At 47.5% G+C, this 25,108-nt stretch overlaps 1 protein-coding gene across 1 annotated transcript in view; it reads right to left on the bottom strand.

Annotated features, from left to right (window-relative positions):
* The window catches only part of ATP6AP2 (ATPase H+ transporting accessory protein 2), a 132,220-nt gene extending 110,201 nt beyond the window's left edge, over positions 1 to 22,019 (bottom strand). The window contains exons 1-4 of the mRNA XM_082865262.1: positions 21,885 to 22,019; positions 19,206 to 19,286; positions 5,238 to 5,320; positions 4,867 to 4,987 (exon numbers count right to left, since the gene is read on the bottom strand). The gene's annotated coding sequence lies outside the window, so the exon portion shown is untranslated. The remainder of the gene's footprint in view (positions 1 to 4,866; positions 4,988 to 5,237; positions 5,321 to 19,205; positions 19,287 to 21,884) is intronic.
* Between the last annotated feature and the right edge of the window lie 3,089 nt (positions 22,020 to 25,108).

Genomic DNA, 25,108 nt, shown 5'->3' with positions numbered 1-25,108 from the left:
CAGGAGCGCGAAAGACGGGCAGCAGGAGCTGGGGGAGGGGCGGGATTTGCAGCCACCTGGAGACTATGCACGTCTGAGATTCCTCAGCCACGCTTCAGCCACAGTGGCTTCCCTTGGATATGAAGGAAGAGAACTGTGGGCTGTCTGATGACACGGGACTGGCAGGGGGTCAGCGCTCAATAAATAAGGTCGCCGCTCAGCATCACCACCTCTCCCAATCACTTCTGACCACATCCCTCCTTTGAATTGCACACCTTCGGCAACAAGGTCAGAATTCAACTTCCCACTTCTGCCGGGGTGCCAGGAAGGACCAGCTCCCTTTGCCACTTCTCTCTCCAGACCCCATGACTCACAGCTCCAGGAGTGGGATGGTCCCCATGCAGCTGAGAGAACATCCCCTAAGGCCACATGAGTCCTAGCTGTGTGGTGTGTGTCGTCTCTGCCCCTGCTCCCCGCCTCCAATGACAAAGGGAAACAAAGAGGATGAAAAGGAAACACCAGAGAAAGAAGAAAAAGGAAAAGACAGGGAAAGAGTACTCCTTTCCCTCCTCTCTGCCCTTAACCTTGACCTGCTGAGCAGTGGTTGCCATTGCCGCTTCCAGCCTTGGTCGTCTCATCTCTCTGATAGTTCAAGTCCCCAGAGCAAGGTCTGGGGCACCTTTCTCTGCATCTTAAGGTGAGATCAAGTAGGCAGCCAGCAGCCAGAAAATAACTCGAGAGGAGAACAAAGAAGTATTCTGATGCTTTTAAATTTTGTTTTCTGCACAGGCTTATGAGCAGGCAAACGCTGTAAGTGTACACGAGTGGAAAGAGTCGCCAAATTATAGAAAACACTCCCTGCGTGTGCTATGGACTCGTTCCTGGCCTCCTCCCCGATTCCTCCTACCTTCAAAATTAATTTCATCAGCCGGAAGGAAGATCTCAGAAGTGCGTCCTCTCAAAACAAGTCGTTCTTCATCTGAATAATGGAGACTTCGGCTCGAAAAACAACTATACGGCATGAACGTGGCAGCGGGGTGTGGGCAGGTGAAACGGACGGTGGGATTCTTCCTGGAAACACTGACTCCAGGGGAAGCAGAAGGGAAGCCCCTCTTCAGGCATGCTGGTTCCTTACTGCAAACAGTGTCCCCAGGCTTGAGCCACTCTACTGTTGTCACCTCCAATCTTGAACTCCAGCTCCACCCTTGGGTCCTGAGCTAAACTGTTCCCTTAGCTTTTGACCTAGCAATTGGACTTCTAGAAAGTAATCCTTCAGATCGATTTGCCCATTTGCAGAAAGATACGTGCACGGAGCTGCTCATTGCTGCATTGTTCATAACAGGCCAAACCTGGAAGCAACCTAAATGTCCATCGGAAGAGGACTGGCTAAATTAAACATGGCGCACCCAGACTTTCGAATGATAAACAGACCTTCAGTATGTGCTGATGGGAAAACGTCTGGGAGCCAGACTGCTGGCTGAAGAATGTTCCGTGCAGACAGTGTGCGACAGTATTGTCCCAGTCTTCGTTGGATTTCCCCCAAAGCAGACCTTGAGACAAGAATCTGGGTGCATGTCATTATTTGGGAGGTGATCCAGGAAGCACAGTGAGGAAGAGGGAAGCGAGACAGGGCGGGGCGATGCCGATAAAGGCTGTATCAGTGAGTGGGTTCCTGCCGTAGGCATCTGGGGCTCAGTCCCGTGGGGACCCTCTAAGGGTCTGTGTGGAACGCACCTCAGGATCATGCCACCAAGGGGCTAGGAAGCTGGGGTATTTATCCACCAACTCCAGTCCTTCATTGGTCGAGGGGCATTCATTCCTGGACACTTACTTCCAGCCAACCCCAAGTTCCAGCAGATATCTCCTTGGCCAGCGATTATCCTGACGCAGAGAGATACAGGAAGAGGTAAACTTTGGTAGAAATGTCTGCAGGTGCCTCTGGGAGTGGGTGGAGGTGATCCAGGGGAGGTGAGTGGGTACGACAGATAGGATCTGCTGTGGTCCCATCTGTGTATCAAAAAAAATTCTAGGGATGTGGGCCTGAAGGCCTAGGGCATATACTGCGGAGAGGCCCTTTTCACCTTGAACCCTTCTACGGGGTTTGCATTTTAAAAAACAGACCCCTATATGCCTTAAATCACTGAAAAAATGGTTAATCATTTTAAAACTGCTCTCTCCACAGCTACTACAACCCCGACTGAACGTTTCTGCCCTCCTTGAGTCTCTTCCAGGACCAAACAATAATTCCTCACTTGTCTTATGTGCTGTCCGGCATGAAGCCCAGCAAAATACACCTCACATGTACGATCGAAGCTGAGCCCTAGGACTACCCTGGGAAGTGGGAAGTCGAGTCCCAACTTTAGAGATGGGGACACAGAGGCTTAAAGAACCTAACTTTAACTTGGTCAAGGTCATACAATAAGAGTGGGGGTCCATGCGTGGAACCAGAATTTGCCTGGCTTCTGAGCCTGTGCCTGCAGCCATGATGTTTCCATAGCTTTTCCTCCTTCTCTCTGGGGGACACTTTAATTCTTCTTCAGGCCAACCATTTTCCCCTCCCCACAAGCTTAACAAGTTACTGACAAAAGACCCCAAATAGCCAAAGCAATCCTGAGAAAGAAAAATGAAGCTGGAGGAATCAGGCTCCCTGACTTCAACTATACTACAAAGCTACAGTCATCAAAACAGTATGGTACTGGCACAAAAACAGACATATAGATCAATGGAACAGGATAGAAAGCCCAGAAATAAATCCAGACACCTATGGTCAATTAATCGACAACAAAGAAGGCAAGACAATACAATGGAGAAAAGACAGTCTCTTCAATAAGTGGTGCTGGGAAAACTGGACAGCTACATTAAAAGAATGAAACTAGAACATTCTCTAATGGCATACACAAAAATAAACTCAAAATGGATTAAAGACCTAAATGTAAGACCAGATACTATAAAACTCTTAGAGGAAAACATAGGCAGAACACTCTGTAACATAAATCACAGCAAGATCCTTTTTGACCCATCTCCTAGAGAAATGGAAATAAAAATAAACAAATGGGACCTAATGAAACTTAAAACGTTTTGCACAGCAAAGGAAACTGTAAACAAAACAAAAAGACGACCCACAGAATGGGAGAAAATATTTGCACATGAAGCAACCAACAAGGGATTAATCTCCAAAATATACAAACAGCTCATGCAGCTCAGTATCAAAAAAACAAACAACCCAATAAAAAATGGGCAGAAAACCTAAATAGACATTTCTCCAAAGAAGACATACAGATGGCCAAAAAGCACATGAAAAGCTGCACAACATCACTAATTATTAGAGAAACGCAAATCAAAACTACAATGAGGTATCATTTCACACTGGTCAGAGTGGCCATCATCAAAAAGTCTACAAACAATAAATGCGGAGAGGGCATGGAGAAAACGGAACCTTCCTACACTGTTCGTGGGAATGTAAATTGGTACAATTATTATGGAGAACAGTACGGAAGTTCCTTAAAAAAACTAAAAATAGAACTACCATATGATCCAGCAATCCCACTCCTGGGCATATATCCAGGGAAAACCATAATTCGAAAAGATACATGCACCCAACGTTCATTGAAGCACTATTTACAAGAGCCAAGACATGGAAGCAACCTAAATGTCCATTGACAGAGGAATGGATAAAGAAGATGTGGTTCATATATACAACGGAATATTACTCAGCCATGAAAAGGAATGAAATAATGCCATTTGCAGCAACATGGATGGACCTAGGGATTACCATACTAAGTGAAGTAAGTCAGATAGAGAAAGACAAATATCACATGATATCACTTATATGTGGAATCTGAAAAAGTGATACAAACGAACTTATTTACAAAACAGAAACAGACTCACAGATTTCAAAAACAAACTTATGTTACCAAAGGTGGGGGGAGGGATAAATTAGGAATTGGGATTAACATATACACACTACTATATATAAAATAGTTAACCAACAAGGACCTACTGTACAGCACAGGGAACTCTACTCAATAATCTGTAATAACCTATATGGGAAAAGAATCTGAAAAAGAATGGATATATGTATATGAATAACTGAATCACTTTGCTGTACACCTGAAACTAACACAACATTGTAAATCAACTATACTCCAATATAGAATGAAAATTAAATTTAAGAAGAAACAGAAGCTACCGGTCCCTCATCAGCCAGACACAGTGTAGGGACAGGGAAGGACAGTGTTGAATGGAGTCATCCCCTCTGGCTAAATTGTATCCCCCACCAAAATATACAGGCAGACTTCGGAGATACTCTGGGTTTGGCTCTAGACCACCGCAATAAAGTGAATATTACAATAAAGCAAGTCACACCCATTTTTGGTTTGCCATTGCATATGAAAGTTACGTTTACACTAAATTAACAATCTACTGACCGGAGACGTATAAATACATCTTTTGCTACCCGAACCTTATTGACCGGAGACATATCAATACGTTTTTAGAGAGTGATACAATTAACATCACCATGCGAAGCTGTTAGAGCTTAAAATTGATCAAGGGTCCATTATACAACTTATGATTCTCACTATCATTCACATTTTGCTCCTTTAGGTTTTTGTTCCAACCTTGTGTATATTATAAATGCAAGTTTGCTACCGTAAAATTTTCAAAAATGACGCGTCGCAAAGTTTGGAGTGAAGAAAAATTTCCTGGTGAATTTTATGCAGATACCAATACTTTCTCTGATTGTCCGAGCAACATATATACTAGCATCTCAGAAGATGACAGTTCTTCAGAATATAGTTCTGATTCAGACAATGTGAATATTAGACCAAACAAAGACAAAAAACCTTAGTGATTGATTCTGATACGGAAAATGAAAATGAAACTCACGGTGCTGGAGAATGCTCCTTTGCTTCTACGGAAGAGTGGATTGAAAATTAGAAGACTTCACATTTCACGAAAATTAGAAGACTTTACAGGTGTGTCAGGTGTAACTATTGAATGTAATAACCTGCAAAGTGTTAGTGAAACAACAGAATTAATTTTTGGAACGGCTTTTTCAAGTTGGTCGCTTCTCAAACAAACTTGTATCACCAACCCAATGAAAAATCATATAAAAAGTATGATAAGGCTTTAACATGGACTGATGTAACCAATAGTGACACGGAGAAGTTTCCTGGATTAGTAATTTTGATGGGACAAGTAAGAAAGTCACACTGGAAAGAATATTGGCCGACTGATCCCTTACTTGAAACACCTACCTTTCCAAAGATTATGACGAGAAGAAGGTTCAAACAAATAATGACATTTCTTCACTTTAACGATAACTCAGAAGCTCCGCTTCCTGCAGACAGAATTTCAAAAGTTAAATCTCTTTTGTATTATTTTCTACCCAAATTTCAACCGATCTATATACCTAAACAAGAGCTATCACTTGAGGAGGCAAAGATAAAGTGGAGAGGACGACTCAGATTCAAAACCTATAATCCCGGAAAACTTACAAGATATGGAATTTTGGTCAGGGCGCTTAGCGAAAGTGAAACTGGATATATACGCAACCTTGAGATTTACACGGGTGAAGGAAAGAAACTGCAAGAAACAATATTATCGGTCCTACAACCTTATCTTGGTTCATGGCACCATATTTACCAAGACAATCATTACAACAGTGTGTCCACATCTGAAATATTGTTGAAAAATAAAACCAGAGTTTGTGGGACTATAAGAGAGAGTCGTGGTCTACCAAACCAATTAAAGGAGAGATCTAAAAATCTACAGAGGGGAGAAATGACATTCTTACAGAAGGGAGAAGTGATTCTTCTTATATGGAAAGACAAGAGGTTAGTCCGCATGGCGACATTATTCATGACTCCTCCACAGCATCTACAGGAAAGTTAGACAGGAGGACTGGCCATCAGATAACTAAGCCCACTTGTATATTAGAGTACGGCAAATATATGAAAGGAGCTGATCGATCTGATCAATATCTGGCAAACTTCAATATCCTCTGGAAAACTCGAAAATGGTATAAGAAAGTGGGTTTCTATTTGATTAATTGTGGTGTATTCAATGCGTTTAAAATTTATTGTAGCCTGGGCTTCCCTGGTGGCGCAGTGGTTGAGAGTCCGCCTGCCGTTGCAGGGAACGCGGGTTCGTGCCCCGGTCCGGGAGGATCCCACATGCCGCGGAGCGGCTGGGCCCGTGAGCCATGGCCGCTGAGCCTGCGCGTCCGGAGCCTGTGCTCCGCAACGGGAGAGGCCACAACAGTGAGAGGCCCGTATACCGCAAAAAAAAAAAAAAAAAAAAAAAAAATTTATTGTAGCCTTAGTGCACAGAATAAAAAGTCTTACAAGCAATTTTTGTTAGCAGTAGCTAGAGAATGGGTAACTGACCATCCTGGTGAACGTAGTGGTAGTCCCGCACCTGGTCCTTCTTGTGGCGTTTCTGAAAGAGCCCCCTGCAAAGACCCACCCTGTCGACCACCAGGTAAAATAAACGAACATCTTCTAGAGGAAATGATACCCACAGGACTAAAATAAAAAATGCCGCCAGAAAGTATAGTCTGCTCTTCCAGGGGAAAGCACAGTGAAACACGGCATATTTTGTAATAGATGTTCTGTTCCCCTGCACAGAGGTGCCTGCTATACCGCCTATCACACTCTAACGAAATATTAGAATGCTTTAGCAAGACATGTTCAAAGTTTCAAATAAATACATTAAGTGCAAAAATGTTGTTGATATTTACTCAAACGTGGGTGTTTCAATATTCACTTACAGAACAAATCACCGGCCACAGGCGTTAGTTTCTGCAAAAATCCCCCGGGCAATAATGTGTTAAGTGGTGCAATAGCACTATGTCTTTAAAAATGTACATATCTTAATGTAAAAATACGTCATTGCTCAAAAAACGCAAACCATCATCTGAGTCTCCTGTGAGTCGTAACCTTTTTGCTGGTGGAGGGTCTTGCCTCTATGCTGACAGCTGCTGACTGATCAGGGTGGTAGTAGCTGAAGGTTGGGGTGTCCGTGGCGATTTCTTAAAATGAGACAATGAAGTCTGCCACGTCAATCGACTCTTCCTTTCACAAACGATTTCTCTGTAGCATATAATGCTGTTTGACAGCATTTTACCCACAGTAGAACTTCTTTTCAAAAACTGGAGTCAATCCTCTCAAACCCTGCCGCTGCTTTATCAACTAAGGTTATGTAATATTCTAAATCCTTTGTTGTCATTTCAATAATCTTCACAGCATCTCTGCCAGGAGTAGTTTCCACGTCTAGAAACCACTTCCTTTGTTCATCCATAAGAAGCAACTCCTCATCCGTTACAGTTTTATCATGAGATTGCAGCAACTCAGACACATCTTCAGGCTCCACTTCTAATTCTAGTTCTCTTGCTATTTCCACCACATCTGCAGTTCCTTCCTCCACTGAAGTCTTGAATGCCCCAGTGTCATCCAAGACGGTTGGAATCAACTTCTCCCAAATCCCTGTTAATGTGATATTTTGACCTCTTCCCACAAATCACGAAAGTTCTTAATGGCATCAAGAACAGTGAATCCTTTCCAGAAGGTCTTCAATTGGCTTTGCCCAGATCCATCAGAGGAATCACTATCTGTGGCAGCTATAGCCTTATGAAATGTATTTCCCAAATAATAAGACTTGAAAGTCGAAATGACTCCTCGATCCGTGGGCCGCAGAATGGATGTTACGTTAGCAGGCATGAAAACAACATGAATCTCACCGCATATCTCCATCAGAGCATTTGGGTACACTGTAATATTTTGAAACAAATCTTTTTTTCTGAGCAGTAGGTCTCGACAGTGGGCTCCATATATTCAGTAAACCATGTTGTAAACAGATGTGCTATTATCCAGGCTTTGTTGTTCTATTTATAGAGCAGAGGCTGAGTAGATTTAGCATAATTCTTTAGGCTCCTAGGATTTTCGGAACGGTAAATGAGCATTGGCTTCAACTTAAAGGTGCCAGCTGCATCATCAGCTCCTAACAAGAGAGTCACCCTGTCCTCTGAAGCCAGGCACTGACTTCTCCTCTCTAGCTATGAGAGTCCTACATGGCAGCTTCTTCCAATAGAAGGCTGTTTCGCCTACACTGAAGATCTGTTGTTTGGTGTAACCACTTTCATTAATGGTCTTAGCTGGATCTTCTGGGTAACTTGCTGCAGCTCCTATATCAGCCCTTGTTGCTGCACCTTGCACTTTGCTGTTCTGGAGACAGCTTCTCTCCTTCAGTCTCATGAACCAACCTCTGCTAGCTTCACACTTTTCTTCTGCAGCTTTCTCACCCCCTCAGCCTTCACAGAATTGAAGAGAGTTAGGGCCTTGCTCTGGATTAGGCTTTGTCTCAAGGGAATATTGTGGTTGGTTTGATCTTCTATCCAGACCACTAGAACTTTCTCCATATCAGCAATAAGGTTGTTTGCTTTGTTATCATTTGTGTGTTCCCCGGAGTAGCACTTTTGATTTCCTTCAAGAACTTTTCCTTTGTATTCACAACTTGGCTAACTGTTTCATGCAAGAGGCCTAGCTTCCAGCCTATCTTGGCTTTGACGTGCCTTCCTAAGTTCATCATTTCTAGCTTTTGATTTAAAGTCAGAGACATGCGACCCTTCCTTTCACTTGAACATTTAGACGCCACTGTAGGGTTATTCATTGGCCTAATTTTGATATCGTTGTGTCTTGGGAATAGGGAGGCCCAAGGAGAAGGGGAGAGATGGGGGAATGGCCAGGCAGTGGAGCGATCAGAACGCACACACAACATTTATCGATTAAGTTCGCCATCTTACATGGGTGCGGTTCGTGGCACCCCGAAACAATGACAATAGTAACACGCAAGATCACTGATCACAGATCACCATAACGAATACGATAACAGTAAAAAAGTTTGAAATATTGCAAGAATTACCAAAATGCGACTCAGAGAAACGAAGTGAGCAAACGCTATTGGAAAAATGGCACTGTTCAACCGAGGGTTGCTACAAACCTTCAATTTGTAAAAAACACAGTATCTGTGAGGTACCATAAAGCGAAGTGCAATAAACGAGATATGCTTGTATGTTGAAGTCCTAACCCCCCAGTACTTCAGAATGTGACCTTATTAGGATATAAGGTTTGCAGAGGTAATCACGTTAAAATGAGGTCATTAGACTGGGCCCTAGTCCAGTATGACTGGTGTCCTTATAAAAAGGGGAAATTTGGAGACAGACACACACCAAGGAACGCCAAAGATTGCCAGTAAACCACTAGAATCTAGGCGAGAGGCCTGCGACAGATTCTCCCTCACACCCTCAGAAGGAACCAACCCTGCCCACACCTTGATCTTGGACTTCTAGCCCCCAGAACGATGGGACAAGACATTTCTGTTGTTGACACCACCCAGTTTGCAGTACTTTGTTATGGGGGCCCTGGGAAACTAGTACACCCTCTTTCAAAGCTGTCACTACCTTGTCATCTTCCACTCTGGCAGGAATTAGCCTCCCAATTCAGAAATCTAGGGAACATGGGATAGTAGGCAGTTTTTAAAGTCCCCATCCCACCTCTGACTTTTTCCCCAGATGGGTTGAAATGTCCTGTTGCTGATGAGAGGACATCTAGAAATGAATAGTTCTAGCCAAAGGCGTCCAGAATCACATAACTCATCGTGTCTTTGATGGCTGAATGAATGAATCAATGAATGAAGTCATAAATCGCTAATGCCCTTAGCCTTGCTCTGAATAGAAGCTTCTCTGCTTATGAAATTTTGGCCCACAAACTTTGATGGAAGGCTAAGTGCCAGGAAATAAAAAGGTATACTACCTCTGCTGCCACGAACAGGTGGAGTGAGTGGTGGTCCCTTTGGATAAAGGAACAAATGGATTCAAGGACAGTTAGTGGAATCCAACCTGCTCGCCAACAGAGACACATCTGTGTTTCCCTAACTCTTCCTCCTCCCTGCCTTATTATAAAACTTTTCTGAAGTATCATGTCATCAGTGTACAGCTCAATGAATTTTTACAAAGTAAGCTCATGTGTTCTTCAGCACCAAGGTCAAGATACAGACCATTACCAGCACCCCAGATGGCCCCTTCATGCCTCCCAGTCAGTAGGTAACCACTCTTCTCATTTCTGCCCCCACAGATTACTTTCGCCCGGTTTTAAACTTTATGTAGATAAAATTATGCAGAATTCGGTCTTTATTGTCTGTCTTCTTTCACTCCACATTCTGCACATGAGAGTGTCTATATATTATACAAAGAAGTACGTTGTCCTTTTTCATTGCTGCATGATATCCCACGACATAAACGCACCACACTTTATTTATCCTTTGTACTTCTGATGAACATTTGGGGAGTCCCTAGTTCGGGGCTAATGGAATAGCGTGATGAACGTTATTTTGCAGGTCTTTTAGTGAACGTATGTACTCATCTGTGGGTATTTCCCCAGGAGGGAAACTGCTGGGTCATAGGGTGAGAATCTGTTCAGTTTAGTGGTTACCGTTCAGTTTTCCATAATGGCTGTGCCAAGTTCTAGCCAATCAGCAGCCTATGAAGTTCCAGTCGCTACCCATCCTTACCGGTACTTAGTATTAGTTTTGACGTATTAGTCATTCTGATGGGTATACTGTGATCTCGGAGTGGTTTGAATTTACATTTCCCGATGACCAAGGTTGTTGAGCAACTTTTCCTGTATGTACTGACTCCTTCCTTTTGATCATTCCTCCCTCCCTTACCTCTCTCTCTTAAAGTCCCCCCTTTTCTTATTTAAGAGTCAGTCACCCAAGCACAGGGAGAGGGGCCTCCTTGGAGCTTAGCAAAGGCAACCGCATCCCCCTCTGCCTATGTCTTTGCTCCCTTATGGTCTCTAAGTGCCACAAATGTCAAATGTCGCTGCCCCAACACAGATGGGCCCCAGCAAGGCTGCTGCGTGTGTGTATAGGGAATGTGGTTTACGTATTGTGGCCTTGCCCGGTCTGCCTACCTTGCAGAATTCTTTTTCGTTACGTAAGACTCTGCAAAAGGCCTTGAGTTGCCGAGAGAAAAGGCACTGAATAAAATGCAAACTAACAAAAGCACTGATATCAAAAGAATGGGGGGAAATCCATCACGCCCTTGTCACTGGAAGGCTGCTGGCAGACTCATCCCCACCTTACCTAAAAAGCAAGCTCTGCAGGCTCTAAACAGCCTCCTGCGCCCCCCCCCCCCCGGCCTGGTCAAACATTCATTAATTCACCTATCAATTAAGCCCAAGGAGAAGGGGAGACGGGGTGTGAGCAAGGGAGAGGTAGAAAGGCAGACAGTTGAGCAGAAATTGCTGGTTGGTCACAAGCCCTCTTCGATGAACCTTATCCTAGGCTCTCCCAAATTGCCTCATTTAGAAGTGTTCAGTCTGTCCATCCATGAAATGGGCCTGACTGAACCGAATAATATTTATACTTTGCAGACATCATAAAGATAACTTTCATAAAAGCTTAAAGCACTTTTCAGTTGCAGAAAGCAGCAAAGGGGCAAAACCAAGATGCTCAGTTGAATCTAACCGTAAGAAAACATCAAACAAACCCAAACTGAGTGACATTTTGCAAAAAGGGGCTGTACTTTTCAAAACTGTCAGTATCAGGAACAACAAAGGTCAGGCTGAGGAGCTGGTCCAGGCTGAACGGGAGTGAAGTGACCAGGTGGCCAGAAATAATATGTGATCCTGGATAAAACCCTGGAGCAGAGCAATCACTAAAGGGCACAATTTCAGGACAACTGGTGAAATGTGAAGATCTGCTCTGTGTTAGATAATAGTATTGCATTAATGTTCAGTTTCCTGAATGTGATCATTGTACTGTGATTATGTAAGCAAATGTCTTTGTTCTTTGGAGAACCACACTCAAGATTTAGGAGTGAAGATAGGGAGTTTGGGATTGACATGTACACACTGCTATATATATATATATTTTTTGATTGATTGATTGATTGATTTATGGCTGCATTGGGTCTTCGTTGCTGCAGCGGGCTTTCTCTAGTTGTGGCGAGCGGGGGCTACTCTTCGTTGCCGTGCGCGGGCTTTCCATTGTGGCGCCTTCTCTTGTTGTGGAGCACGGGCTCTAGGCGCACGGGATCAGTAGTTGTGGCACACAGGCTCTAGGGCGCAGGCTCAGTAGTTGTGGCGCACAAGCTTAGTTGCTCCGCGGCATGTGGGATCTCCCCGGACCAGGGCTTGAACTCGTGTACCCTGCATTGGCAGGTGGATTCTTAACCACTGTGCCACCAGGGAAGCCCCACACTGCTATATTTTAAATGGATAACCAACAAGGACCTACTGTATAGCATAGGGAACTCTGCTCAACGTTATGTAACAACCTAAATGGGAAAAGAATTTGAAAAAGTACAGATACATGGGGGACTGCCCTGGTGGTGCAGTGGTTAAGAATCCATCTTCCAATGCAGGGGACGCAGGTTCGATCCCTGGTCAGGGAACTAAGATCCCACATGCCGCAGGGAAACTAAGCCTGCGTGCCACAACTACTGAGCCCACGTGCTCTTGAGCCTGTGCGCCACAACTAAAGAGAAGCCTGCATGCCGCAACAAAGACCAAGCACAGCCAAACAACAAAAATAAGGATACATGTATATGTGTAACTGAATCACTTTGCTGTACACCTGAAACTGTCACAACATTGTTAATCAACTATACTCCAATATAAAATAAAAAGTTTTTTAAAAAAAGCAAAAAAAAAAGATGTCTGCCACTGACTAAATTATTCCACCAAAGTAACAACAACTGAGTGCGTGTGTGTGTGTGTGTGTGTGTGTGGAGAGAGAGACAGAGTAAATATGGTAAAATGTCAATAATGGGTGAATCTGGGTGAAGTGTATATGGGAGTTTGTGGCCCTATTCTTGCAATTTCAAATCTGTAGGTTTGCAGTGTTTTCAAAATAAAAAGTTTGTTAAAACACACACACAAGATATTCAGGTCGATTTAACAGTGGATCTGAGGCCGGCATAAGGAGTCTGATTTCAGAGGGGTGATGGTGGGGAGGTGTGAGCCTGGGAAGCAGGTGAGATTGATGGGTTCCCCCAGCCTCCAACCTGCTACAGGAACTTGAATCTAATTCACATGTCCACCTTCAAGAAAGGAGATTCCGGGCTTCCCTGGTGGCGCAGTGGTTGAGAGTCCGCCTGCCGATGCAGGGGACACGGGTTCGGGCCCCGGTCCGGGAAGATCCCACATGTCGCGGAACAGCTGGGCCCATGAGCCATGGCCACTGAGCCTGCGCGTCTGGAGCCTGTGCTCCGCAACGGGAGAGGCCACAACAGTGAGAGGCCCGCATACCGCAAAAAAAAAAAAAGAAAGAAAAGAAAAGAAAGGGGATTCCATCCCCAATTCATGGCAAAATCTTTACCATTCTAAACCCCAGAAACTGGTGGGGTCATGTGATCCACTGCCGGCCAATGAGCTATGAGCTAATTCTGGTGGGGGCCCTCCTTCTTCTTACAGAAGCAACCTTGGAAACACTGACATTCAGCAGGCCCATGCCAGTATAGCTAGAGTTTCTTCTCACTGGTCCATACCCTGCTGTACTGGTTGCTGAATATTTTGAATATCATTTCTGGCTGGAAGGGCCTGTTCTTTGCTATTAGAGATTGTGGACCTGCATGTGATGCCCGGAACTTCAGCAGCCTTTTTGGGACCAGTTGGAGGCTGAAACTGAACACACATACCCAGAAAGGCAGAGCTGAGAGGATTAGAGAGGAGAGGAGCCTTGAAGTATCATCTTGGGGCTCTTCCTGTCTTGGGGGTTTCTGTCACCTGCAGCCAAGAGCATCCTAAGGAGGCAGTCTAGAGATAATTTTAGAATCAGAATCAGGACCTTGGAAAAGGCCCCCTAACCGAGGGCAGTTGGAACAAAAAGGCCTGCCTGTCTCAACACACCCATCAGAGTCCACGCAGAATGCAGTAATGGGCACGAACTGGTGAATGGGCCCCTTGTGGTGTGGCCCGAGGCATCCTAGGGCATATGGATGAACTAGGGGTCTGGGGTCCCCTCTTCCCCTGTCAAGAAGAGACCACTAGAAAGGCAGAGTCTTTCAACATAGGTTTCATGGAGTAACCAGGGACACAGAGATCCTGCTAGGAGTCTGGGAGGCAGGGTGATGGAGCGTGGGGTCAGGGCTCCTACAGGAGGACATAAACCGAGGTGGAGGCTGTTTCCACAGAGCGCTCTGTGTTGCCATAACAGTTACAATCGCATAAAAGCTTTCAGTTTGTACAGTACTTTTAACTTCCCAGTGTTCACTGAGACGCATCGTCTCACTCCTTCCCCGTAGAATCACAGACCACAGCCTGCTAGGGTACTAAGAGGCCTCAGAGATGACTCTAGACGGGCAGACGGAAACTCAGAGGGGTCAAGTCGCTTTCTCCACAAAGGGCGAACGAACCTGCTAACTTGGTCTGCCCTCAGTGGATTAAGTACTCCACGTGTTTCTTAAGCACTGGAAAACACGAAAAGGCGCCCCAGAGGTTGGCCTGGTGTTTATGAAGGTGCTTCTTTCCCCTTCTTCCTGGACTCTGTGCTGCACGGAGACCAGTCCAGGGTAACCGCATGCACCACTTGTCCCCATGAGCGTCTTTGTTTTGGCCCAGAGCCGACTTTGACTTAGGACTTGGCATTCGTTACGTACCTCAGAGAGAATCTGCTGGCTCCCAAAGCATTCGTGGGCCTTGTGGGTTGTAATGACGAATTCGTGGGAAGGTGGAGGAGGGGGGGTTACGGGGCACATCCAGGGGGGGCACACTTCACGTGAAAGACAATGTGACGGGCGCCCCCTGGAGGCGTGTGAGGCAGAGGCCCTGTCCATGTCCCACGCAAAGGGACTAGAAATTCTCATCATAAGCCATTTCGGCAGACCTTCATAGCCACCCTGGAGGTCACCAACAGGCAGCTCCCGGACACAGTGACTATCCTGGCATGGTCACCAGTGCAGAGTGGGGCAAAAGTACTGGAAGCTTAAGACGCTAGGATCACCCCTTGATCAACGACAGAAGGAATTTCGTGTATAAATATCACAGCTTTGCTGCTCTTCAGTTGACAACTCTGGAGCGGCTCCTGCAGAGTCTCCCGGGGGCTCCAGCACGATTGAGCCCCGGAAGCCCACCTGCCCCTCAGCTCACCCTTCACTGGTTTCCCTCCCCTCCCCTTCACCATGCTTTCTGGGGGTCACTTCCCAAAGGAACTCCCTGCACCCAAGTCTTCATTTTCAGGCTCTGCTTTTAGAAGGAACTCAGATTCAGACGTCAAGGTCCTCCCTTCCCGAGGATCGCCACAGCGCCTTCCTCTTTGCCACCCTACCCCCGCACGCCCTTCCTCGCCACGGTCATCTCAGCTGCAGTGTCTTCTCTCCTGGATCTCACCCCCCAGCCCACGTGACCTCCTAAGAGTAGCCCTGCGCTGCCCAGATTCTGTCTCTCATCTCCCTGCTGCACTCACCCCCACTACAATGTCAAGCAGAATTTCTCTAGTAACTTGGGGAAATGGGAAAGTCTACCCCCAAATCTGGACTTAACCCAGAGGAAGGAAAAAGGGAACGAAATAGCAGTACTCGTGTTATTCGCTCTTTTACTTAACAGCATCTCTCACGATTCCCAGCAGATAGGAGAGGTGACAGCTTCAAGCTGGCCACCCATGCTTTCACACTCCTCCCATAGATAGGACAGAGACTAGGCTCTCGTCCCACCCCCTTTCAATCTGGGTGGCCTTTGTGACTTCTTTTTTTTTTTTTTTTGTGGTATGCGGGCGGTATGTGGGATCTTCCCAGACCGGGGCACGAACCCACGTCCCCTGCATCAGCAGGTGGACTCTCAACCACTGCACCACCAGGGAAGCCCCTTTGTGACTTCTTTGACGAATAGAGTACGGCAGAAGGGATGCTGTGCCCATTTTGGTGCCCAGCCCTCAAGAGATTGGCAGCTTCCAATTCCTGTCTCTTGCAGCGCTCACGCTTACAGTCACCACGTACAAAGTCACACTCACCTACTGGAGGGGTCCGGAGTGGCATAAAGAAGGAGTGCAGCCCAGTGACCCAAACGTTCTAGCCTTTCCTGCCCAGGCACTCGTCATGGTCCACCTTGACCTTCCTGACCAGCCAAGCAGCCAGCGAATACCACTGAGTGGTCACAGCGATGCCAGGAGGAGCAAAAGAATTGCCCAGGGGCTCCCCCGGTGGCGCAGTGGTTAAGAATCCACCTGCCAATGCAGGGGACACGGGTCCGAGCCCTGGTCCGGGAAGATCCCACATGCCGCGGAGCAACTAAGCCTGTGCGCCACAACTACTGAGCCCGCGCTCTAGAGCCCGCGAGCCACAACAACTGAGCCCGTGTGCCACAACTACTGCAGCCCACGTGCCTAGAGCCCATGCTCCGCAGCAAGAGAAGCCACCGCAACGAGAAGCCAGCGCACCGCAAGGAAGAGTAGCCCCCGCTCGCCGCAACTAGAGAAAGCCCACACGCAGCAACGAAGACCCAATGCAGCCAATAAATAAATTTATTTATTAAAAAAAAAAAAAAAAAAAAGAATTGCCCAGCCGAGCCCTGCCTGAATTCTGAGTTGTGAGATATAATAAAATGGTTTTCTTCGGAAGCCACTAAGTTTGGGGACTGTCTATTACACAGCAATAGATAACGGGAACAGAAGGCAATGAAGAAATGCTTCCTGAATGAAGGAACGAAGGAAGGGAAGGGAAGGAGGGGGCACATAGAGGAGTTGAGAGAGGGGAGGAAGGCAGTTCCCAGTTGTTCTCGGGAGGCTACACTGGTGCTGAGAAAATGTCAGGCACTTGCAATGCTCATAACCCCATTTTAAGGAGAGCCAGGTTCCTTTTGCATAAGCTGCTACCTGTGTTTTGTGTCATTTAACTCTGTTACCCTGTTACCACTGATTGGATCAGGAATCGGCACCCCAGAAAAATATGAAGCATCCTGCCTGAGAACTCTGTCCAGCCCGAGCGGGGCTGCTGGGCCCATGTGGTGTGGCGCGGAGCCCACCCGATCAGATCGAAGTGCCCAGATCCAATTCTGGTGCACCTTGAGAGCAAGTGGTAGAAGTCAAGACAAGCTGGGTCTCGAGAATGGAGGTGGCCCTGGAGTCTGGAACAGCCAAGGACAAGACCAGATGACAAGTGTGGCCTCGCCTGCTGCAGTTTCCAGAACCAAGGCAGGAGCTCTTTGCTCACGCTTGGCCTTCCGGGGGCTTCCGTAAACCCCAGCACCTGTGCTAGCCTCACTGAGTCTCATTCTGCCTTACGACTCCAGAGCGCCTAAGAGGATGAAAAATCAAGTGAATAGTGCGTCTGCATGCACGTGCTTCAGAAGTGCATTTGTGTGTGTGTCTGTGGCGTGTATGTGTAAGCATGTGAGTGAGCGGTTTGCTAGGATCTCTGGGCTTAAACCTGGGAACTAAGATATCCCCCCTTCCCCGCATTTCCTCTCAGAAAAGACACTTTCTTTACAATTTCCACTCTGGTGGCGTGAAGAGCTGGCCGCTGTTGTAAACGGTAAGGGGTGGGACAGTGGTTTTGAAATAAGTTTAGGCCTCATAGTCTTTTGTTTCGAACAGAATGTTAGTGAGAGGCCAATAAGATAAATCAGATAAAAGCCATGCTGCTCTGATTTGGGTGTAGGAAGAGAGACAGGGGCACAGAGCCTAATCATCGGCACCCTTGGCCTTGAGGAGGACCCCGGGGTTCCCTAAGACTCTGGAGAGTTCAGAGGTAGAGAAGAGTACCCTGGATGAAACTGGAACCCTTGGATTCTAGGCCCCTCTCTGCCACTAATTAACTCTATGACCTAATCTCGCCTCACTTTTTAAACTATTAAATGGGGATTGTACCCATTAGGATGCTCTCAGCAGTGTAGCCAATAAAAAGCATTTTAAACAATAAGGGTATATTAATCTTGCATATGACAGGAAACTCAGAGGCAGGTGGTCTTGGGTTTGACGGCCAAAGAGGTCATCAAGGAGCCAGGCTCTTTCTACCTTTCCGTTCCATCATCCCCTCACAGTCACAAAATGGCTGCTGCTGCTCCAATATCTCATATCCTTACAACAGCATTTGAAAGCTGCAGAACGTGGATGGGTGATGGTGGCAGCAATCTCCATAAGCATTTCTCTTTCTTCGAGGAGAAAAATACTTCTGAGAACCCCCCCCCCCCACCAGGATCCCTGTTAAGCTCTATTGGCCCAGACAGGGACATCCCTAAATTAAATCATCACGAAGTAATGTTTGCAAAAAAACTAGAGTTACCATATATGATCCAGCAGTCCCACTCCTGAGCATATATCCGGGAAAGACGAAAATGCTAATTCGGAAAGATACATGCACCTCGATATGCATAGCAGCACTATTCACAATAGCCGAGACACGGAAGCAACCTAAGTGTCCATCGACACATGAATGGATAAAGCAGATGTGGCGTATATACACAATGGAATACTACTCAGCCATAAAAAAGAACGAAATAATGCCATTTGCAGCAACACAGATGGACCTAGAGATTATCATACTAAGTAAACCAGACAGAGAAAGACAAATATCATTATATCACTTATACGTGGAATCTAAAAAAATGACACAAATGAACTTATTTACAAAACAGAAGTAGACCCATAGACATAGAAAACAAATTTATGGTTGCCAAAGGGGAAGGGGGGAAGGGATAAATTAGGAGCTTAGGATTGATATATACACACTACTATATATACAATAGATAAACAACAAGGGCCTACTGTATAGCACAGGGGACTATATTCAATAGCCTGTAATAACATATAATGGAAAAGAATCTGAAAAAGAATAGATATATATGTATAACTGAAGCACTGTGCTGGACACCGGAAACTAATACAACATTGTAAATCAACTAGAATTTTCTTAAAGAAAAAAAAGAAGTAATGTTTGTACCATGATTGGCTTAGGGTAATTAATTATGAATCATCTGGGGTTAAGATTGCCTTCCATGAACACACTGCCATCCAATATCAGGAAAAATCTGGACTTCCATCAGCAAGCAACAAGGGAGGTAGCTACTGATGAGCTCAAGGAGATGCAGCTGTCTGCCCTGCAACCCTCACATTTTCAGCAGCTGTAAAGGTCCAACCAGATATTGCCAGTGAAAACGCTTTGTCCGCGAAAGGGACGGAAAGACACTCAGAACCAGTTGTGCTCTAAGGTCTTGAGCATTGGGGCGTACCTGATACAGGCGAGCACAATAGCGCTGGCTGAGAACCCTCTGTTTCCTGGTGACTTTGACTCTCCACCCCTCAGGACCAGGCTGTAGGGAGAGAAGATTTAACCCAAGTTGAGAACGTAAATCACAGCCCTGGTTCCCTTCCTCAGCAGGCAACCAGCATTCCGAGCCGTCAGATCTAATGATCTAATCTAATCTCCTCACCTGAGTTGTGCACTGATTATCTGTGTGCAGGATCCATGTGTGGATGGACACTGCTCCTAGTCAAGCTTCATCTGAGCTAGAAACGTGGAGACATGCGGCAGTGCAGTTCGTGGTCCCGGTGCACACCGGCCCTTAATAAACGCTTCTGCTGATAAGGAACACCAGGGGCCTCCCTGCTGCGGACACTTCTGAGCACTGATTTTTTTTTTAACCTTCCCCCAACCCCAAGACATAAGTCTCCAATTTGTGAATCCAACCTCTTTTGGCAGGGTTTAAGAACACAATATATATGGTCCTTACAACTTATGACAGAGGACGCAAGGATTAGACCCCTATTATACATACCGTGAGAAAATATGGAGGTACAGTGGTTATTGATGTGAGAAGGTGGGAATTCACAGCTGATTAAGGTTTTATAGAGTATCTGGGGTGGAGTTTTAGGCTGGCGCTAATTGACCTAAGCCAGTTTGGTCTTGCAAAAAACCCCATTAGGTTCTTTTTGGTAAGTCTCTGTACCTTTTTCGAGGTGGGCGAGGGGGTAGGGCCTCTCTCCATACCGTGCCACCAGGATATTGTGAAAGGAAGTCTTCAGGCCAAGTTCTGAACAAGCTACGCAAAGCAGCCACATAACTGGTTCTGTAAATTCCGTGACGTTCCAGCCCTCCATCCTTTAAAAGCTCCAGCAGCCGCCTCTCAGGAAAGTCTGCCTGAGGCAAATACAAGGGAAGTCTTGCAGCGGGATTCTCTAACCTTCTAGTCCGACTCCAGGCGCGCACAGTCCACCAAATCAGCCGCTAGATGCACGCAGGACCACTTAGGAATCAAGCCCACGGTGCCGTTCCTACGAGAACCAACCACGGAGCACACCAGATTTTCCCGGTCTGCACCTGCAAGAGCCGAAGTACCGCTCCTATTCCTGACCAATCCACCCGCCTCGAACTGCTTCCGCCAGTGGGAACTCGTTTCTAAGGCCCTTTATACTAATGAACAAGAGCTCTGGCGCTGATTGAAGCTCAGGTCTTGGGGGGCTGTGGAGCGAGGACTCGTAATAAAATGGCCGACTATTCCTAAATGCGTGTCCCCAGTTAGGCCGACTACCTTCTCCTAAAGTAGATGAAACCGAACAGATACATACATCCGGACACGGAATTTACATTACAGACACATAACAACTGTACGTTTCCTGCTCCCGTTGACACAGATAAAAGAGCCCGTGACAATTTAGCACCCCCTGTGGTGAAGTTTGGAACCGCCCAATTAGAAAGGAAAAAAATGCTCTGGGTTCAGCCAGCCAGCTTTTTACAGATTACAAAGTGTTTTACAGCAAGACAACGGTGGCCAGAGGGAGGGGCTCCCTGACCTTCGGCCTCAATTAGGGCAGTTCCGCTGGCCCACCGGATTGGACGGCCTTTAAAATTTTGAAAACCTCTGGAATAGCCCCTGCAGAGAAGAGGGAAGAAAAGAGGCATGGGAGGAGAGGTGGGAGGAGATGCAGCAGGAAAGGAGGCCAGGCTGGCCTCTGTGCGGAGGCAGGAATCCTGAGGAATGCCCCCGTTGCGATTTGGCGAAGCCTCAGTTCAGCCGTCCTCCGGGGGAGGCAGGGTGATGGTAGCGGCTGTGTTCCCCCTTCCGGAAGGAAGGACTCACACCCTCGGCTGCTGGAGGGCTGCCTGCAGCCTGACTTCAGCTGTCAGCCCTTCCCCAAGGCTGAAGAAACCGCCCTGCCCAGGGCCATGCCGGCTTCTGGAGCAGCCCACGCCAGCCTCCGGAGGCTCACCCCTCCAGCCCAGTTCCGAACCACTCCGAAGGGTCACCCCAGCTCCGGAGCTCCCTGTGGGGTCAGCCGAGGCTTCCGTCGGGCTACCGTTGTAGTTCAGTTTCCTCCTTTGCTGGCTTCGGCTTCCAGCCCCTCCCTTCTCCAGGTGCTGATCCTAGAATGCTAACAAAATGTCCCGCATGCTAATCTCCGTCTCAGCATCTGCTTCCCCAGGAAACCCGACCTGCAACACCACGGGTGGGTGGCTCTGCCCGCCTGAGATCGCGGAGCCGGGACAGAGCGTGCTGGCACCGGAGCCCAGGACCCCTCGGGGGGGAGAAAATAGGCAATAACCAGCTTTAACGACCAGCTAGTTTGCTGACCTTTCCTGGTCTGCAACCAGGAGCTGCCAGCTCCAGCTGCCTCTCCCGGCCTCCGCGGGCCCTCTCTCAGGACGTTAACCCCAGGTTTCTGGCTGCGTGCACGCTCAAATCTTCCTCTTCCCTAGGAGCGCAGTCTCCCACATCCTGTGGGTTTGCCGGCTTAAAACCAGAGGGGGCAAGAGAACGGAAGAGAAGAATGAGGACACCGAGAGGGGGAGGGGAAGATGAGGACGAGCGCGCCCCTCGTATGTAAAGGATGGCCCCTCTTACATGCAAAAATGTGACAATTGACCCCCTCCCCCCGAACAGCTCACTCCTGCCCTGAAAGTGTTAATTCACCTCGTAGCGGGGAGGCCGGCCTCCCCACAGGCTATTTCCCCGGGCCTGCCCGGCTGGGGATCAGGCCCATTGTTAATAAGTAATGACAGCCCAGCTCCTCCGCGGATTCCCCTGGGCTTTTGTGTCAGAAACGTCTTCCCTCGCTGCCGCTCGAGCTGACAGGCTCCGGCTCCCGGCAGGCAGCTGCGGACATGGGCCAGCCTCCGCCAGGACGCCCCGCGACACCGGGCCCAGAGCCCCAGGGCAACGGAGAGGGCGGTAATCCCACCCCTCCTCCCTTCTCAGGTGAGGATGACCTCAGCTGTCTGCAGGGACCTGCGGGGGAGGGGCGAACCTCGTGGCCTCCTTTAGCGAGGGGTGGAGCCGTGCCCTGGTGAGTGGTAAATTCCTGCGGCCTTCAGCAGGAAGTTCTTTTCTGTGTCTGCCCTAAGTAACCCAGCACATTTAGCACTTCCATTCGCCCAGAAAGAGTTCACAAGTGAAAGCATTCTGGAACCTTCGGGAGAAAAAGAAAATGTTTGTTCCACCTTGCCAATGAGAGGTCCTCCTGTTTCGGAGGCCCCATAGGTTTTATCGTTATTCAGGTCTGGTGATGCCAACAGAGCAGGAGATGACGGCCATAGAGAAGATAATTGGTTATACTTACAAATCCCAAGAGGAGGGGGCAGGCTAGGCCGCGGGGGGAGGGGCACACGGGGAAGCACTGAGGTTGGTCAGGAAGCAGAGGGAGAACGGGAACTGGCGGGCAAGAGCCTTTATCGTGGTTTCTGTGAAAAGGAACAGGCAAGGCAGGGTAAGCGGGTTTAGGATCGGCTAGTTGGAATAATCTCAGTGGGCTCCAGGGCACTGGGGCTGTCCCTAGCTGTCTGATCAGGGCAGGGGGATAGTGGCCTGGAGTGTGAGAGTCAGACACTGGTGAGAGATGCAGGTGCCGGATTGGTTGGTTTGCATTTGAAAGGTACACTCAGACAAGTTGTTTGTTTACTATCTCTAGGAACTGGCAAATCCTGGGAGGGGCAGTCCCTCCAGGGTCAGCAAAAGCCCCAGATGTCAAAGCATCAGAACACAAAAAAGGCTTGGTTAATACAGGTTTATAAACTGTCTGGAATAGTGTTCAGTTTATTGCTATTATTATTTGAAATCCGCTCATAGCACGCTCCTAGCAGCATTATTAATAAGAGAAGGTAGAAAACCCAAATATCTAGCAGTATAAGAATGGTTAAGTAACAATGGGCTTGCAGTACTGTGGAATAGTATACAGCAAATAAAAAGACATACCTACGTGCACTGATGTCTACTGTTTATGAAGATGTGCTACATTGTTTTAAATTGTAGAATAGTTCACATACACGGTACGATCCCATTTATGTAAAAACCAAATGAATTATAACAAAATCTTTAGGTGGTATACGTACACACAAGTACATAAATGAATAGAAAAAAAATGGCTGGAAGAACACACCCCTAAGAGTTAGCAGTTTTTACCTCTGGGGAGGGTTCTTTGGGAACCAGGTGTAAGATGGACTCAGGAGTGTCAAGGGTTTATTGGGGAAACAGCCCTGAAAGGAGCAGGGTGGAAGCAGGATTGGGCAGGGGAGCCGGCAGGCGCCAGTGCAGATCTGAACAGCTCGCAGCAAAGGGAGCCCATCAGAGTAGCCCCGTTTGGCGTTAATGGCCAGCCGCAAGTGCCACCACTTGCTCAGCCGTCGGCTGGAACCACCACCAACGCTGTAGCGCTAGCTGGACGGTGAGGCTGTCACCTGACCAGACTCCGAGCGGCTGGAGGAGGATCAGAGCCGCTCAGCTCCCCGTCTGCTAAGAGGACATAGAGTATGGGAAGGAGGAGGTGACCGGGAAACTTTTACTTTCCTAGCCCTCGACTTTGTACTTGGAGACCGTATCCGTCTGTGTAAGTTACCAACAGAGGAACAGACAAATATTCTGACTGGCTCGTAACTGACTCCTCCTCCTTCATATCGCAAGTCCGTGCCGGCTCTCAGCAGCTGCAGTGGCCCAGGAATCCACCCAGCTGCAGCATTTACCCAGGTTTTTTTCCCTCTCCTACTGGCTCTAGCTAAGAAGAGCATATGCTCGTACGCACTCTCTTCTCTTCCGACTACGCACTAACATTCCTTTCTAGGAACGGGTTTGCAGCACTCTGCGGACTCAGTGTGCCAGGTGCAACACTAATGCTGGGGGCGGAAGAAAGAGCTTAGGTCCTCTCAAGGGAGGTGGAGAGTCACATTTGCAGCTTCACGCTTTTCAGGGCAGTGTGTGCTCCTTGCAGAAGGAGAATTTCAAGTGAGGGGCATTAGCATCCTAGAGGAGGGGGGCATGGTTCTGGCCATCCTGAGCATGGTTCAGCTCGAGGAAAGCTTCTTAGACGGGTGGCATTAGGACTTGGACTTGAAGGATGGAGAAGGAAGGAAAGAGCATTCCAGTCAAAGGGAGCGGCATGAATAAAGGCAGGGAGGTGGGATATGCAGTATATTTATAGGTTGCAATATAATTCAAAAGTCCAGACGTCAGGGCTTCCCTGGTGGCGCAGTGGTTGAGAGTCCGCCTGCCGATGCAGGGGACGCGGGTTCGTGCCCCGGTCCGGGAGGATCCCACATGCCGCAGAGCGGCTGGGCCCGTGAGCCATGGCCGCTGAGCCTGCGCGTCCGGAGCCTGTGCTCCGCGATGGGAGAGGCCACAACTTCTTCCAGGATTGGGTCTCTCTTCATCTTGCCATATGGCCTCCCACGGTGTTGGATTTATGGCCAAATTCCAAACAATGACTCCCCCTGCAGCTCCAGAGTGCTTACAAAATGGCTGCCACCGTTCCCAACCTCACATCCTCACACCACACTGACCGGGGAAAGGAGAACCACTCTTTCCAACAACTACGAAGGAAGACACTGTTAGCCTCACTTTCCCATAAATTCCAGCAAACGTCTCCTGACATCTCAAAGGCTATAGTGGGGTTATGTGCCTATCCCTGGACCAATCACTGAGGCCACAGTGGATTTCTGGGCCCTAGAGGAACATCATGGTTAGAGGTAGCGTCAGCTTAAAGATAATGCCAATTCCTGTGGGGCAAACAAGCCTCAGAACTTACCATTTACTCCTAAATCTAGAATAGGAGTTGAGATACGAACGTAGCAAAAGCCTTCAAAAGCATCGTTAGAGGAAAAGACAGGACAACGCAGAGATCTATAATTTTTATCCCTGCTCCACTTTAA

Source organism: Leucopleurus acutus (genome assembly GCF_964270905.1).
Source record: "Leucopleurus acutus genome assembly, chromosome: X".
Taxonomy (NCBI): Eukaryota; Metazoa; Chordata; class Mammalia; order Artiodactyla; family Delphinidae; genus Leucopleurus; species Leucopleurus acutus.
The sequence above is the reverse complement of the archived record's forward strand: the minus strand, read 5'-3'. Positions and strand labels throughout refer to the sequence as shown.